The 12,846-nt window shown below is 44.6% G+C and overlaps 1 protein-coding gene across 1 annotated transcript in view; it reads right to left on the bottom strand.

The window, feature by feature from the left end:
- LOC142584535 (uncharacterized) overlaps nucleotides 1-12,846 on the bottom strand; it is a 714,262-nt gene that overhangs the window by 71,003 nt on the left and 630,413 nt on the right. The gene's annotated exons all lie outside the window — the stretch shown is intronic.

Raw genomic sequence — 12,846 nt, 5'->3', positions numbered from 1 at the left:
GATGGTCACGCGATGCTGTTAAAAATTGGCCGGGTGTGCAGTACACAGAAGGACACAAAGTGCGCAAGCACTACTCCGAATCAGAGTAGTCCGAACTAGAGTCCGATGTCGAGTGCTTCTCGCTGCCCACGTCCCATAGAGCATCGTCCGCTGTGCCGTCCAGCGCGTTGCTTATGCAGCATTTTCGGAAAGACTTGCGCACCATCTCTTCGGGGAGAGATTTCCACGCCGATGAGACCCAGCCACAAACAGTCGCAAGCGGTGGACGTCGCAGGCGGCCGGTGGGGGTGGTCGGGTTATCGCCCAGCATCCATTCATTATAGAGTTCGCGCACTCTATCTTTAAACGGCCTATTTAGCACAACGTCTAGTAGCTGCAGCACAGATGTCAGTCCACCAGGGATGACCACGAGGTCCGTCTTGCCGTCGCACAGGGCCCGCTTTACGTTGGCTGTGAGGTGGCCTCGAAATGAGTCCAGAACGAGCATGTTCGCTCGCTCAAAGAGAACACCAGGTCGCCGCTTCCAGACGAGCCGGACCCACTCCAGCATCAACGACTCGTTCATAAAACCGTTTTCATTAACCCGGACGATGACGTCGCGTGGGAATTCCTCTTTCGGCAATGTTTTTCTTTTAAAAATGATGAAAGGGGGCAGCTTCTTCCCATCAGCTGTACATGCGAGCATCACAGTGAACCGCGAGTGCTTGTTGCCCGTTGTTAGAAGCTTGATTTGCTTGGCTCCTTTCTCAGAAACAGTCCGGCTTGAGGGCATATCGAACCACACTGGCATTTCGTCGGCGTTTCCTATCTGTCCTATCATGTAGTCGCGTTGCTGCCGAAGCGCAATTACATATCGCTGAAACTCGATTAGCTTGTCCTCGAATTCTTCGGGCAGTTTCTGGCACACAGAAGTACGGCGCCGTAGTTCAAAGCCCTTCCTCTTCATGAAACATCGCACCCAGGATGGCGAGCCCTTGAATTGCACCCTCGTCAGTCCAGAAGCGCGCGCAATCTCTACCGCTTTAAAACGGATGGATTCAGCAGTCACAGGCAGCGATCTTGCACGAAACTCCCAGACGAAATCCGCAACTTTGTTTTCCAGTTCTGGATACGCTGCAGTCCGCCCACGAAATGAAGTTTTCTTTTGGTTGCTGCAAGCAACCAAAAGCTGCTTCTGCTTCCGCCAGTAGCGAATGCTTTTTTCCGACACTCCAAATTCGCGCTGTGCCGCCGGGTTGCCGTTAGCTTCCGCGTACTTGATCGCCTTTTTCTTGAAGGCGACGGTGAACTGCCGTTGGCTTCCGCTCATTTTTAAACAAAATGTGAAACAATGCAAACGCAAAATGACGGTGCTACAATGTCGCCATGGATGGATGGATGGATGGATGGATGGATGGATGGATGGATGGATGGATGGATGGATGGATGGATGGCGGCTTTACCCTTTGTAACGGGCGGCGGCTGGCGCCACCTAGCCTTTTGCTCCCCCTCCTATTTTATTATTATTTTTTTCCTTTCTTTATATCCTCTTTTCCTTAACCTAGTTTTCACTCCCCTCCTCCCCCCAAAATAACTATCTAAAAAAGTATAGGAAACATTATCTCCCCGATTTATGGTATTATCTATCCCTTGACTTCCTCCACCAATCCTCTAGCCTCCCCTTCGTTACTGCCACTCTTTTCTCGTCTATTTGCCCTCGTTCCCCGGGAAAACCTAATGCTCCTTCCATATCTGCCACTGCTCTCTCTGCCAGGGTCGGGCGAAGGTCTGTGCATCTCAGCACTATATGCTCAGTGGTCTCCATTTCGGCTCCGCAAGCTGTGCACCGAAGGTCCACGTCTTCAAATTTAGCCCTGTATGTTTTCGTTCTCAAAACCCCCGTCCTAGCTTCGAATAATAGTGAGCTGCCCCGCGAGTTATCAAATAAGAGCTCTCTCTTAATCTCCTGTTTTTGTGACCTATACATTGATAGCGCTGGCTTTCCGAGCATTCTTTCTTCCCACATTTTTCTTTCCGTCTCCTTCACCTCCTTTCCCACACTAGAACTACATTGGACCCCCTCCCTCGGCAGTAGGTATCTATTCCTCAGCTTCCTCGTCCTGAGTGTTAACTTTGTGTTCAAACTTTTCATGTACAGATATTTGTACACTTTTCCTGCCCACCTTTTTTCCTCCAGTGCTGGGAGTCTCTGTTCAAATTTTAGTTTACTTATTGCCTCTCTACCTTCGAATGACGTCCATCCCATGTCCCCCTGCACTCTCTCATTAGGGATGTTCCCGTGCGCTCCTAAGGCCAACCTGCCTACACTTCTCTGTCTCGTTTCCATGCACGCCTGAACTTCCGATTTCATGCACAGTACTGAATTTCCGAACGTGAAGGCCAGGTACCATAACTCCTTTCCATACGCCCCTAACCACCTCGTACCTATTATAGTTCCAAAGTGCCTTGTGTTTCATTACTGCTGAGTTCCTTTTCACTTTTTCAATCATAATTTTTTCCTGTTCTTCCAAGTACTTTTTGCCCTCGTTTAGCCATATGCCCAAATACTTGTATTTTTCAACATGATCAATGTTAGTGCTTTGTATTTCCAATGGTTCCCCCCTTTCTTCATTGTATACTATTATCCCAGACTTCTCTCTACTGAATTGTAGTCCCAATTTTTCCCCCTCCTCTCCACATATGCTCATTAGTTCCTGTAGCCCTACTCGGGTGTCAGCAAGCAGTACAATATCATCTGCATACATCAGTCCGGCTAGTACTTGAGCTACCTTCTGCCCTTCCAGCATATAGCTTATGTCGGTTCCTCCTGTGCTCTGTTCTAGTCTCTTTTCCATTTGGCTCATGTAGATCATAAAGAGCAGAGGCGACAATGGACAGCCCTGCCTGAGACCTCTTCTTATTTTAGCTGGCTTTGTAGTTTCCCCCTCCCATGTTATCTCTACCTCATTATCTGTATAAGCTTGTTGTAGGAATTCAATCACCTTTCTATCTAGACCATATTCCCTCAACTGGCTCCATAACTTTTCTCGGTTTACAATGTCATAGGCTCCTCTAATGTCTAAAAAAGCTATCCATAGCGGTTTCTGCCTGGCTGTCGCTATCTCTATGCACTGTGTTATAACAAATAAATTATCATCTAGCCTTCTGTTCCTTCTAAATCCATTCTGCAGTTCTCCCAAGATCTCTTCATGTTCTGCCCATTCCTCCATTCTCTTTTTCACCATCTGCATTGCTACTCTGTATATGACTGATGTGATAGTTATTGGCCTGTAGGATGTAATGTTGTCCTTGCTTCCCTTACCTTTGTAAACTAATATCATTCTGCTTGATTTCCAGTCCTGTGGAACATCTCCCCCTACTACTATTTGTTCAATAAGTTGTCGTAATGTTAATTTACTTTTCTGGCCTAATATGCTTATCAATTTCACAGGTATGCCATCAGGTCCTGTCGCTGTTCCCACGGGAACCTTGTGTTCAATTCTGTCCCATTCCTTACTTGTCATCTTTCTGTACACCTCCTCTAATTCTGTCCTGCTGTTGTCATTGTTCTCCATTTCGCTATCCACTGGCTCTGCAAATGCTGCCTCTATTGTTAACCTAATATATTCCTGAGCTTCCTCTCCCTCTACCTTTGTTCCTTCTGGTGTGGTCAGTGACTGCTGAACCACCTCTGTCTTCTTACTCTGTTGCTTTATGTGTTCCCAAAATTTCTTAGAGGCATTTCTGTCTTTTTTTCGTATCTCTAACATCCACTGTACCCCAACTTTTGCTATCTTGGCTTGAATTAATGCCAATGCTTCCCTTTTCACTGCAAGGTAATCCTCCCATTTTGTCTCCACCTCTTCTGGTGTGGCTCCCCTTTTCTTCGCTGCTCTGTGTTTTCTGCACGCATCTTTGCGTTGCTCTATGGCCTCCTTAACTTCTCGGTCCCACCAGCTTTTCGGTTTATATTTTCCCTGCTTACTTCCTAGTTTCCTAATCTGTCCCTTCTCTAGCTCTAGTTTAAAAATACCTATTAACTCATCGTATGTCCATGCCCTTTGCGGTTGCTTGGATACCATGCTTTCAATGTTTTTCGCCACTTCTTGTAGCTGCCTGTCATTCAATTTGCTCATACCCTTCCTTTCTTTAGTATCTACCAGTGGTACTGTCCTTCCAAAACTCATTTTTATTCGTTTGTGATTCCCCAGGCTTTTTGTACCTTCCTCATCAATTTCCATACATCCCAACTGTTCATACAGCTTGTGGGACATTTGGCAGTAGTCGATTGTCGAGTGGGTGTTATTACTTTCCCATGTTATTTTCCCGTCACATTTAATTTCAGTATGAACTATCACAAAATCATGAGCCTCACAAAAACCTACTAACATCTGCCCTGTTGCATCTGTCGCCCCGTCAAAGTATTCCAAATGTGCATTCATGTCCCATAGCTAACTCCCTGATGTCCTCGGCCATACATTTGAAATGTTTTGCATTCTCCTCTTTCGACTCATTGCCCGTTTTCAGCTACACAACTCCCAGGATTGTTTCAACTTTCCCTACGGTGCCCTTGAGCCACATGTACTCACTGCAGCTCTCCCTTACCCTTTCCCAGTCCTGTCCCCTCACTAGCGCCCCAAGGCCTCCTCCTCTGCGTCCTTTCCTTTTTCTGTTGCACCCTACCCAGGTGTATCCTGGAATGAATGGTGGCTCTTCCTCATCTCTTAAATGGGTTTCGGCCACTCCATATGCCTGAAAATTTTCCGTTTGTAACTGTTCTTCTGTTTCGTCCCACTTAATGCGATTTCTTCCCCCCTGCATGTTGATGAACCCCACATTTACTGCCTCCTTCTTCCTCTTCCTCCTCCGTGTTCCTGTCCTGCCCCCCCTCCCCTGTCCTTTATCTTTTATGCTTTGGCATGCAGGGTCGCCCTGTGTGCCTGCAAAAAAGCCTGAGCCCTATGACCCACCCTCGTTCCTACCTACCATCCCGCCGGTGTAGTGTAGTGAACGCCATCTCGGCCGAAAGGGGGGAAGTTTTTCCCCCAATCATTCTGTTCACCTTCACACACATCACACTTGAGGGCTCGCCCCAACTCCCTAATCACTACATTTGCTGCCACTACCTGTTCTTCAATGAAAGGGCCCTGTCCCCTGACCTCTGGGACAGTACACAGGGCAATGTGCACCGCCTCAGAGGTCGCCCTAAATTTCGCCACTCCGTCTTGAATTTGTCTGCCCAGCATTCGCCCCCTATTCTGCAGGACGTCATTCACCCCAGCATGCAAAATTACCAAGTTTCTTCCCTCTCTGTTTTCATTCAGTTTGCTTTTGGCTCTCTCCGCCACTGCTTCGAATCGAGCCCCCGGCATGCATTCGACCTTCACTTGTCTGTCATACTGCACTGTTCTGAGGAGTGCTGTTTGCATTCGCGATACGTTGGAGCTTCCAACAACCCAGACCTTTCTGTCTTCAAGCAAATCTTGCCTCACTCCTGTCTCTGTTGGCTGGGTCTTCCCTGCCTCCTCGCCTTCTCTGCCTCCTGTCGTCTCATCCCTCTGTACCTGTGTCTCCCGCGGTCCCCACGTTAACGTGTCCGCCCCCAATTCTGCTCCACTGGGTGATCCTCCTGCTTCCTTTTCCTTCAGTTCCTGCCGTGCCTCCCTCTCAGCTTCTCTCTCTCTCATCTCTTTCAATTGTTTTTCCAATTGCTGCCCTTTCTCTCGCTCCTCACTCCATTTCCGTTCTACAGCCTCCATTCTTGAGGCCCACTCCTTCTCAATCCTTTCCTCAAACTCTGCGCATTTCGTTTTTTCTTTCTCGAGTTCCTCCTTTGTCCTCGCCATTTTACTCTTTAGCTGCTTCTCCAAATTCTCAATCACCTTACACAGCCTGCACACGAAGCCGTTCCCTTCCGCCTCCGCCACGGTTTTGAATGTCGTTTCATCCAAATAACACCATCGTTCACACCTCTCACACTGGACGAGGTCCCCACCTTCCTCCTTGGCTTTTCTAGCCGGCCATCCCATGAATTCTCTTGTCCTACTGTTATTAATTCTCTTGTCCTACTGTTATTTAACAGTGTACAAGCGAGGAAAAAATTAACTATAATAAAGACCACTGGGAATCTCTAGAAGAATAAAGAGAGCTAGTAAAATAACCAAACAAATAACCAGGGGAAAAAAGAAAAAAAAAGAAAAAAAAGGGGGAAAAAACACACTTTTAGCCCTAACTATTAAATCTTTAGTCCTAACTGTTATGTGTTGGCCACGACCTACTTTATCGCCCTACTTTGGCTAAGTGTTCTCCTGGCTTCGAAGTGCTCCAATTCTCTGCAACCTACGTTTCTATGCTGGCCCTATCTCCCTTCAGATTTCCCGCCGCTGCAATTAGAAATAAAAATAGAAATAGAACTTAGCTGTCGGCATCCGTCCGTCTCGGCTCCGCCCTGTTGCTACTGGTCAATGCCCTGTTTACTTCATCAGGTTACACTCATCCGCCCATTGTTGCAAGAATTCCGTAGTTTTTCCGCCAATGTCCGGTATATAAGTCGAGGGTCGACTTTTCGCGATGGTTTGTTGAAAAAAAAGTTCAACCTATATTCCGGTTTTTACGGTATATATAGGTGATTGCAAAAACCGTAGCATAAGAACATGACTAGGTAAAAAGGATCAGTTAAACATATCACGGGGTATGGAAGTCAGAGAACAAAAATTACTTCAGATTAGTACACGTATTGCGAAGGTACTGAAATTTGCAATCTAACAGAGACAACAAAGCATGACTGACGCAAGTGTCTCCTAATCTTTTTATGTGGAATGCCTCGATAATTTCCCGCATGGTTTGGCATCTGTGTCTAGAAAGAATTTTTGTGTCTTCAAAGAAAGGTTTGCAACCACAATCGAAACAATGTGGCGCTAAATGTGATGCATTAGGGTTGTTTAGTGAATGTTTGTGTTCTTTTAGACTAATGTTAATGCACCTGCCACTCTGTCCAATGTAAGCTTTCCCACACTCGAGTGGAATCTGATAAACTATACCCGTGTTGCAAGGCACTAAAGGGGACACATGTTTAACTCCGCAATCATCTTTTCTTTTTTTTGCCTTCCTGTTCAAGTCTCCTATTTATCAAAGGGCACATGTTAGACAACTTGCGTGGGGCCGAGAAAACGGTACTGACGTCATACCTATTGGCCACATTCCTTAAACCATGGGATAATCTATGTATGTAGGGTACTACGTACGGCAAACTTTGTTTCTTTTTTCTGTTTTTCTTGTTTCTTACCGGAGCTTTTTGTCCATTTTACAAGTTTTTCGCAGGTTAGTGATAATAAATGCACTGGATAGCTAGCTTTTCCAAGCCTTTCTATCTGTTGTGAAAAACTTTGTTGCATATTGTGCGGACATGACTTAGTAATGGCAGACCTAAGAGTTGAATAAGCTATCCCGTTTAACAAGTTTAGAATGGCACGAAGAAAATTCTAGCAGTGGCTTCTTGGCCCTAGGCGAATAATGCCAACAGACATGCTCATCGTGGAACGTTAAGCACAGATCTAGAAGCTGTAATTTGTTGCCCTGGATAATTTCTAGCGTGAAACCTAGGCCCGCACCACATTCCCTTAAAACTATTAAGGTATCCGTAGCTTTCTTGGTGTAGTTATTGCGAGAACAAAACACCAGATAGTCGTCTACGTATCTAAACGCATGCACCGCCAATTCCTTAAGATTGTTTTGTAGTTTTCTATTAACGTGACTTAGATAAATGTCATTCAAAACTGGCGCAACTTTAGAACCGATACAAACTCCCGATTTTTGTACATACATAGAACTACCCCATTTTACAACTGTGTTCCCTATGTAAAACAACAAAAGTTCTTAAAAAGATTCCACGGGCATCCCACAGTCCTGAGTAAACCGGAACTCATCATTGCTGAGCGTCAGTGCTTCTTTAACACTACACAGTAGTTCCGATTGCGGAAGCGAATAAAAAAGGTCTTTAACATCAACACTGATTGCTGAGCATTTACCTGGATTATCTTGTGTTAAGAAGGCTACAATTTCTTCCGAATGTCTTATCAGGAAGGGGTCATTAAGACGAACTGAAGACAATACATTATGAAAAAAATTGGGACTGTGTACTGCCACGTTCCTTTTTCAGAAATATAGGCTCGAAAAGGAACTTCCGGCTTATGTGTCTTAGCACTAAAAAATATGCCGAGGTGCAGACGCTTGGAATGTTTAACTCCCGATGCGAGGCGCTCCAGACCAAATTTCTCAAGCAAATCAATTGCAGTTTTTTTCATTTTCGTTAAATTGGTAATTTTTGGAACAAAATTTTTGTCAATAGCGGTTTTAGCTTTTTGTGCGTACAATTCTTCAGGAACAACAACAAAGAAACCTTCTTTGTTCGCAGTAACCAACCTAAGCTCATGCTTGACGAAAAAAACGGAAGGGGTCTTAATGGGGGTCTTAATCAGGAAGGGGTCTTAATGACCCCTTCCTGATAAGAAATTCGGAAGAAATTGTAGCCTTCCTAACACAAAATAATCCAGATAAATGCTCAGCAATCAGTGTTGATGTTAAAGACCTCTTTTATTCGCTTCCGCAATCGGAACTACTGTGTAGTGTTAAAGAAGCACTGACGCTCAACAATGATGAGTTCCGGTTTACTCAGGACTGTGGGATGCCCGTGGAATCTTTTTTAGAACTTTTGTTGTTTTACATAGGGAACACAGTTGTAAAATGGGGTAGTTCTATGTATGTACAAAAATCGGGAGTTTGTATTGGTTCTAAAGTTGCGCCAGTTTTGAGTGATATTTATCTAAGTTGCGTTAATAGAAAACTACAAAACAATCTTAAGGAATTGGCGGTGCATGCGTTTAGATACGTAGACGACTATCTGGTGTTTTGTTCTCGCAATAACTACACCAAGAAAGCTACGGACATTTTAAAAATTTTTAGGTAATGTGGTGCGGGCCTAGGTTTCATGCTAGAGATTATCCAGGGAAACAAATTACAGTTTCTAGATCTGTGCTTAATTAACGTTCCAGGATGAGCATGTCTGTTGGCATTATTCGCCTAGGGCCAAGAAGCCACTGCTAGAATTTTCTTCGTGCCATTCTAAACTTGTTAAACAGGGGATAGCTTATTCAACTCTTAGGTCTGCATTACTAAGTCATGTCTGCACAATATGCAACAAAGTTTTTCACAACAGATAGAAAGGCTTGGAAAGGCTAGCTATCCCGTGCATTTATTATCACTAACCTGCGAAAAACTTGTAAAATGGGTAAAAAGCTCCGGTAAGAAACAAGAAAAACGGAAAAAAGAAACAAAGTTTGCTGTAGTACCCTACATACATAGATTATCCCATGGTTTAAGGAATGTGGCTAATAGGTATGACGTCAGTACCGTTTTCTCGGCCCCACGCAAGTTGTCTAACATGTGCCCTTTGATAAATAGGAGACTTGAACAGGAAGGCAAAAAAAAGAAAAGATGATTGCGGAGTTAAACATGTGTCCCCTTTAGTGCCTTGCAACACGGGTATAGTTTATCTGATTCCACTCGAGTGTGAGAAACCTTACATTGGACAGAGTGGCAGGTGCATTAACATTAGACTAAAAGAACACAAACATTCACTAAACAACCCTAATGCATCACATTTAGCGCCACATTGTTTCGATTGTGGTTGCAAACCTTTCTTTGAAGACACAAAAATTCTTTCTAGACACAGATGCCAAACCACGCGGGAAATTATCGAGGCATTCCACATAAAAAGATTAGGAGACACTTGCGTCAGTCATACTTCATTGTCTTGGTTAGATTGCGAATTTCAGTACCTTCGCAATACGTGTACTAATCTGAAGTAATTTTTGTTCTTTGACTTCCATACCCCCTGATATGTTTAACTGATCCTTTTTACCTAGTCATGTTCTTATGCTACGGTTTTTGCAATCACCTATATATATGTTCTTCGTTTTAATAAAAATTTAGTTGAGAGTTAGTGCTCGTCCTGTCTGCTCCTTTCTGTGTCCGTGTCTCACTTCGCGCTAGAAGCCAAAATCATGCTTAAGAGAGCTTTCGCTCGTATAACTAGGTTCAAGCCACATTAAACCCCCGCCACTTTTTTGCCAATGTTTTTTTTTTCCTAAGGTCGACCTATATTTCGGTAAATATTGCATGGAATCGGTGTCTAAGCATTCTGCGACAAGCACGAAATCTAAAGTCTGCTATCCATGGTATCAACTTAAACAACATAAGTCACTTAATTTTACAGATACTCAAGTACTTTTACCATATGATGACAAACCTTTTGCTGTGTCATGTTCTTCTACGTGCTCTTGGCCACTGTACAAGGTGTAGTGCTACACAGACCACTAAATATGTTTCGGTAAGCCTTAACCCATAGTTATTGCTGTCATCCTTGGTCCACTGAATGAGTTTTACAGAGATTATCACTTGTGAAGTGCTTGGCTGGTGCTCATCCCAGCAGGTGAGGTATACTGAAACTTTAACCCTTTCAAACCCGAATGTAGCAGCTTGTTCGGCGAGCCACGAGTGTATGGCTCGCTTTCCAGTTGGCCTGTCATTTGTGCATTGTGTACAGTCATAAAAGAGACCGTAGAATTGCACAGGGCTGAAAAATGTATCTTCTTGGCAGGTGAATTCGACAACGCCAGCTCATTCAGTCCCGTAAGAATATCTTTAATGTGTGATGCACCGTTCGAAAACATCACAGCTCGGAAACATACCCTTTCATTTTTCACAATATTGCATGCTCGCTGTTACGTGTTTTAATCTTTTCATTTGCATTTGGTGCCAGTGGCTCAAAGGATCGTGCATTCAGTTGAGCCAGTCATTTGCACTTCGGAACGATAATGCTGACTTCAGCCAAAGAGACTGTTGCAACCAAAAGGACTGCTTACTGCCAAAGGGACTACAGAAGTTTTCTGAGATTAGGGAGTGCATTTTCAGTGCCATGCTGCATTGTAAACAATTATCTTTTACTAACCCATATAAAGCATGCGTCATCCTCAACACCTATGTTCAGCTCCTCACCGACAGCATGCCACGCTGTGTTATCGTAGCTTGCACGGATCGCGGAATCTACATCATTTACTCTTGCAATGGCAATCCCTCCACCAAGCCACACTCACCGCCATCTAGGTCACGCCCTAACTCGTCCAGGGCCAGACAAAGAGTTTCACAGTAGTCTGGAGTCAGTAGCAAGTCACCGCGCAGAGCGACGGTACACGCTGAGTAGCATTGCCTAAATGACACGGAAGACCGACGGGAACGTACCTAACATCATAAGTAACAGCTTGACCAAACGCACCTGTGAGCTTCATGTGACCACTGCACTGCTCTATACAGACCACTAAATATGTACCTTGGTACTAGGTACCTTGCTGGCCCTGGCCATCTCGACCTGGATGCGTATGATAAGCAACTTCCATGACTGTACCTCGCAGCACTGTATGTGCGCGCTTTGTAACGCGGTACTTATGTTCGCGATCGTGTATCAACACGCAAAAAACCATCGAACTTTAGACAAGTAGTGGCCAGGTGCTTGACATCGCAGAATCGCACCCGTGTTTACATTCTAATGAGAAGTTATTGCTTCGACATTCTTCCAGCAGCAAGTTCCCAGTGACACTTTAGCATTTTTTCTCCTGTTATTGCAACGTGCAGCTACATGAAAAAACATACGTACCAGCTAATATTTCTAATGCGTGAGAAGGTGCACACATCATTCTCGCTGTTGGCACACTCAACATAATCGTTGTCGCCATCGATTTCTGTATCGGCTGTCGGTTTGAACATGTAAGGCGAAAATACAAGCTGTCCGAGACAGCGAGAACGTTCCACAATGCTTACAACTCATCTGTGAAGTCAGACCAGAACAGCGTGCTATGCTCTGAAACGGCGGTGCTGACCGGTGATCCCTGCTAATGACCTCGCAGCGGTCCCGACCAATCACGGGCAACAGCGGCAATTGCGCGATGTCCTGAGGCGCTGGTGCACGTTTTCTTGCAAAAAACAGCCGCTTGCGTTTGTTTCCGCCCTTTTTAAACTAGATATTCGTGTTCAATGGACTAAAAACTGTAAAATGCCACAGGGAACTCATTTTTTTTCGAAAAGTGTTTCAGCTTCCTTTTAAGTGGGGCTGTTATAAGTGGGCTCGACTGTATACGCAAAAATTGGCCACCATGGTCGGCAAATGTGAAGTGGAATTATTTTCAAAAATAATTCCTTTACATTCTCAGGCTTGCATACTTCCTCTGTAGCACTCTCTAAGACATTGCACACTCAATCAATTGTGCTCGTCCTGCCACGCAAACCCAAATAGTGGCAGACATAGTTATTGCCACTTTTTCTTATTGCCATGCTAGTCAGCAATGGACATGTGCATCCCCAAGGTGCATAAATTAATTTTTCAATTCATATCAGGCTTTTAGTAAAGCAATGAAGGGGGCTAGTTGGTGAACGTTCATGGTTATATTGCACTCAGTTTGACACACATGATATTAAGGAAGGTCAGGACGTGGACGTCCGTCCACGTCCTGTCCTTCCTTAACATTTTGTGTGTAAAACCAAGTGCAATATAACCATGATCATATCAGGCATTGCAGATTTGGCTTTCTTCACAATCTGCTAGGTAGCCGGTTTGCTGCTCAAAGAGCAACCAATCACACATTATCGCACAAAGGCACTAGTACAAATACAGCTGAAGGAAAAGACCAGTCACAAAAGACAAAGGACAAAAAGAAATGTTCACACCACAGTGACTTTTCAATGCTCTGTGATTAGTGATGCTGCTGTTGCGCATGCTCTGCTGGCCTTGCTGGGACTATGCTGGTTTTAATAAAG

The sequence above is a fragment of the Dermacentor variabilis genome, chromosome 6, assembly GCF_050947875.1.
Source record: "Dermacentor variabilis isolate Ectoservices chromosome 6, ASM5094787v1, whole genome shotgun sequence".
Taxonomy (NCBI): domain Eukaryota; kingdom Metazoa; phylum Arthropoda; class Arachnida; order Ixodida; family Ixodidae; genus Dermacentor; species Dermacentor variabilis.
This window is presented reverse-complemented; position numbering and strand designations above follow the sequence as displayed.